At 44.2% G+C, this 5,120-nt stretch overlaps 1 pseudogene; it reads right to left on the bottom strand.

Moving 5' to 3' along the window:
- Nucleotides 1–1,420: 1,420 nt before the first annotated feature.
- On the bottom strand, nucleotides 1,421–4,392 carry LOC116077554 (annotated as a pseudogene).
- Nucleotides 4,393–5,120: the final 728 nt, after the last annotated feature.

Here is a 5,120-nt window from a genome sequence, read left to right as displayed (position 1 = left end):
TGCCCTTCCTTCAGTCCCTGCTCTCTGCAGCTCCTTCCATGGGTATTTGGTTCCCCCTTTTAAGAAGCCTATAAGTAAGTTTTACCTTATATCTCAGTACAATAGAGAAATTCTTGTTTTGTTAATTATGTTTACTCTAAATTATAAATCCCTATAAGCAAGTCACTTTGGAAAAAATATTCATGAAAGAGAAGTTTATGTAGACTAAAATAAAACAATTTAATAAGACAAAAATTCAAGAACAGTGTGCATTACTGTATTCACCATATGGCTTTGTGTGCCTGGGATCTGCCAGAGTCATGGATGATTCAAAGACACAATATTCCCAAAGCCCATAGTTCCCAATGAGTTCATTACAAGTGAAGAAGCTGACTCTCTCCCCATCCTCTGTGGGGCTGGAATTCCTCGGTAGCTGTCCTGTCAAACTCAGACCCCAGCTGCTTGTACCTTCTGCTCTGCTCTATTCCTCACTCCTCATCCTGGAAACACAGGCTGACCATTCGAAGAGATGCAAGAGTGGCATCCTTCACTTAAAGGAGAGGAGAGAGGCTTGGGATGATGTTTGTTCTCAGGACCTAGAGTACATAGATAACATATAAGCAGCCAGCAGAAAGCCTCAGTTTCAAAAGAGACTTGTATGATATAAATGTACAAAGGCTATACTTTCATAGATTGTTTCTGCAGTTGTTACTAGAAAAGAAGAACCAGAAAGAACAGTCAGTGTACTGAGACATCTCTCCAGCCCCTACATTTTTTTTTTAATTTGGTAAATACTCGGGGGGGGGGGATTTGGTAAATCCTCTGGTAATGGTAAGGACATTTTATTCTAATAAAATTGCTATTGTTAAAGTTTTTTTAAAGATTTATTTATTACTATACATAAATACATTGTAGCTGACTTCAGACACCCCAGAAGAGGGCATCAGACCTCGTTACGGGTAGTTGTGAGCCACCATGTGGTGGCTGGGATTTGAACTCAGGACCTTCGGAAGAGCAGTCAGTGCTCTTATCCGCTGAGCCATCTCACCAGCCCCTGTTAAAGATTTTTTTAATTAAAAAATAAATACTTTTATTTTTATCCCTAAATACAATTAGTTTTCCTGATTATAACGCATAATCAGTGTCACCTAAAATATAAAAAGGTCTGTACAGAGGTGAACACCCCCAAATCTCTTTTTCTATCTTTTTCTATACATCTGAACTCAGAAAAAGTCGAGGTTAACTTGTCAAATTACTGTCTGCATTTAGAGACTCTTATGGGAATAGGGGAAAGTCAGACACCAGAGAAATAAGTTAAAAGATGAAAAGCTTTCCATGATGAAACCATCTTGTGCACTGTTCCTAGCTGTCTTAGTGTGGTTCTTTCTGCAGATCCCAGCTCTGGGCAATGGCAGACACTCACGGGAAGCAGTGGCTCAGTTCACTTGCCACAAGGTTGGTCATGGTGCATTTCTGGTGAGTAAGAAATGTGCTGGTCAGCAGCACATTCACGACCCAGAGGTGAAGCAAAGCCATATAGATAATTACAAACACCAGTGCTAAGGGGTATCTTCCGAGAAAAATTCGCAGGCAAATACTTAATTGGCCAACGGAGCTAGCAGCTTTGCAGACCTTCTCATAATTCCTGCCAGATTAGTTTCTGTGTCATTAAAAAGAACAGGATCATTTCGCAGACATGTCCCTTCAACCACTGTCAACTCCGGACATGTTAATGGAGGATCCACTGCTGGGCCCAGTGATAGCAAAGTGCACCTGCTGCTTGAGGCACTCCAGCATGGTCTGCTTATGGATGAGTGTTTCGGTTAGCTGATGGAGTCGGCTTGCTAGCTCCAACTGGCTGCTGTTGCTTAAAGTTTTGTTGGTAAGCTGATTCATCAGTTTTTTAATTTCTTCCTCTCGATCTTTAATCCTGCTTGCAGTGTGTTCTTTGTTCTATGCAGATCTTCCTCCATGTCAGAAATGGAATTCCTGTTTCATTCAGTCCAGCTCCGTCTCCAGCTCTTGCTTCGAGGTCTTCTGCTTAAGCTATCTGGTCTTGCAGATCTTGTACTTGTTCTCTTGCTGATTCAGCTCCAGTAACCTGCTGAACCTCCATGTCCTGTAGCTCAGATCTTAGCTGATGTATCTGGCCCATCGGCTTCTGGACCTCCTCCTGCATCTCCTTCTCATGCTGAAGTTCTTTTAGTTCCATGCTGCTAGCAGTGCTGCTATCTAGGCCTTCAAAACTCGAGCCTTCCTTTAAGCTGTTGATTAGGTTTTCTTTAGATTGGAGTATCCGTGTAGCTTTTTGCTTGTAGTCAACTAACTCCTGCTTAGCAGACTCCAAGCTTGACCTGTGTAGCTTGACTTGCTGCTGGAGTTCATCAACCTTCTTCTTCTCCTTTGTTTCTGCCAGGGTAATTGCTTCTGCCCAATTCTGATGTTCCACTTCCATTTTGTTAAGGCGTGCAGCAGACTCACTCTGCATTTGTTTGTAGCTCTCTTGTTTGCTCTTTAGAGTGGCATCAGCTTCATACAGCCTCTCTTGAAGAGTTTGCAGAGCTTGATTCTGTAGGCTACTACCTTCATTGTGATCCTGCATTATTTGTGACTTTTCACTCTTTAAGGCTTCCAGTGCTTCTGTGCGGGAACTCAGCACCTGGTCAGCCTTCTGCAGTCGCACTTTGAGGACAGCCAACTGGGAATCCTTTGCTGCCACTGCTTCAGTGAGGTCATCTACTTGAGCTTGTAGTTCCTGAGTTATTCAATCACTCTTTGAATTGTCAAATTCCATTTTTCAACTCTTACTCTTGCCTTATTTAGTTCTTCTTGAGTGTCTTTGGATCTCTGAAGTAATGAGGCCATTTCCTGATTTACAGACTGGACTTCATTCCTCAGCAAGTGATTCTCCGGTCAGAGATTAGACAGCTCGTGCAGCCCACTCTCATCACTAGGTGCAGAGCTGTGCTCCACACTGGTAGCATTTGATGCTTTCCTCTGGGGATCCCTTGTGAACTTCAGGCATAGAATCAGAACTGCTCACTTCAGGACTTTGGCTCCCAGAATTTTCTTCCATGGCCCTGATGGTGGTCTCACTGGTGTTGACAGAACTGACACCTGATGACTGAGAACTTGGAAAGACAGGAGCTTTTGCCTTTCTCTTTCTTGATTTCTTGATTTCTCCCAATGGGCTCTTTTTGGGAACTGTTAAGAAAATCAAATAGCTGGAGTCATTAGACCCACCATGTGTGCTCTTTGGTTGGTGGTTGAGACCCTGGGAGCTCTGAAGGTACTAGTTAGTTCATATTGTTCATCCTAAGGGGCTGTAAACTCTTCAACTCCTTGAGTTCTTTCTCTAGCTCCAACATTGGGGATCCTGTGTTCATTCCAATGGATTGCTGTGAGTATCCACTTCTGTATTACTCAGGCACTGTCAGAGTCTCTCATTAGACAGCTATATCAGGCTCCTGTCAGCCAGCACTTGCTGGCATCCACAATAGTGTCTGGGTTTGGTGATTGAATATGGGAAGCATCCCCAGGTGGGGCAGTCTCTGGATTGTCCTTCCTTCATTCTCTGCTCCATACTTTGTCTCTGCAACTCCTTCCATTGGGTATTTTGTTCCCCCTTTTAAGAAGGAATGAAGTATCCACACTTCGGTCTTCCTTCTTCATGGCTCCAGCTGCATATGTAGCAGAGGATGGCCTAGTGGGTCATTAATAGGAGGAGAGGCCCTTGATCCTGTGAAGGCTCTATGCCCCAGTGTAGGGGAATGCCAGGACCAGGAAGTAGAAGAGGGTGGGGTGGTGAGCAAGGGGAGGGGGGAGGGAACAGGGTTTTTTGTTTTTTTTTCTGGAGGGGAAACCAGGAAAGGTGATATCATTCAAAATGTAAATAAAGAAAATATCTAATTAAAAAAAGAAAAAGACAAAAGAGTAAAAAAAAAACAGAATTTTCTTATACTAGTGGTATGAGTTAGAAAAACTAATTGCCTAATTAAAGTGATAAAAATAAAAGCATTCAGAAATTTGCATTTAAAAAAAGAAAATCAAATAGCAGCTCATCATTAGGCTCAGATTTTTTCCTCCGAACAAACCCTAGGAACGGATTCGTGCTCAGAGGGCTGGGCAGCAGCATCCCCAGCTGTCGTGGATCCAACTTTCACATTTGCTGTGCCAGCTATTATCGTGGCTTCCTGATATCAGATGTTATCAGCAGCTGAGGAAATATAGTTAGCTTTCTGTCCAGTCTGGTAAGTTGAATCTGTGTTTTGCTGGTGAAGTTCAGGATAGTCAGTATTTTTGCTATCAAAGATGTTGCCAGTATTCTCCTTTCTGAGAGCTGTTGCAGCTCCCTGATCCACTTGGTTTTAAAAGATCTTTGGCTCTTCCAGCAAGATCAGCAAAGGAAGACATGATAGTAGCAAAGTAATCCTACTGGTGAACTTTTTAACCTCTTCCTCTCTGCATATAAACTCGTTGGCAGTTAACTGTTTATAAACACACTCTTTAGGAAACCCATTAGGTGTGTATTTCAGTTTATGAGAAATCAAATGAAAACGGAATGTAACATGCATTCTGATTTATAGAACGCCACACAAGTGCAATGTGAAAATTGGTGATGAGCGAGAGAAAATTAGCTCTCTGAATAAAAAGGCCTAAAGACAGTTAATGTCTTGCCCCCCATCTGAAAGTTAATGGGGCTTTAAAACACATCCTTCACATGGATTGTAGACACTGAGCTGGAGCCTAAGCTCTTGTCTCAGTGACAGACTCCAAGAAGGGCTTCCCTTGGTGCAAAGCCACCTGGAAGGTCAGATGTCACACAGAGGCGGGGTCAGGGGTCAGCAGCCAGGCCAGGAGTGTGGCTGCGGTCCCCAGGAGTTGAGAACACATGGCACTGCGCCCCCAGAGCAGAGTCGGGGTGGTGAGCAGGTCAGCCTCCATATCCGGAGCCTACGTGGCTGTGGCGTCCCCTTACTTAGCCCTGAGCGAAGACTAGAGCATGAGGGCGTTCTAGAAAGGCAGAGACCCGGTCCCACAGGCCAAGCAGTCCTGCCCCGCAGCCTGGTCTCATCTGAGGACGCCAAGCAGCAAGGCCGCCCCAGCGGCCTGGTCGCCCGCCCAGGCCGAGACCTGGAAAC

This window comes from Mastomys coucha, chromosome X (genome assembly GCF_008632895.1).
Source record: "Mastomys coucha isolate ucsf_1 chromosome X, UCSF_Mcou_1, whole genome shotgun sequence".
Lineage (NCBI taxonomy): Eukaryota > Metazoa > Chordata > Mammalia > Rodentia > Muridae > Mastomys > Mastomys coucha.
This window is presented reverse-complemented; position numbering and strand designations above follow the sequence as displayed.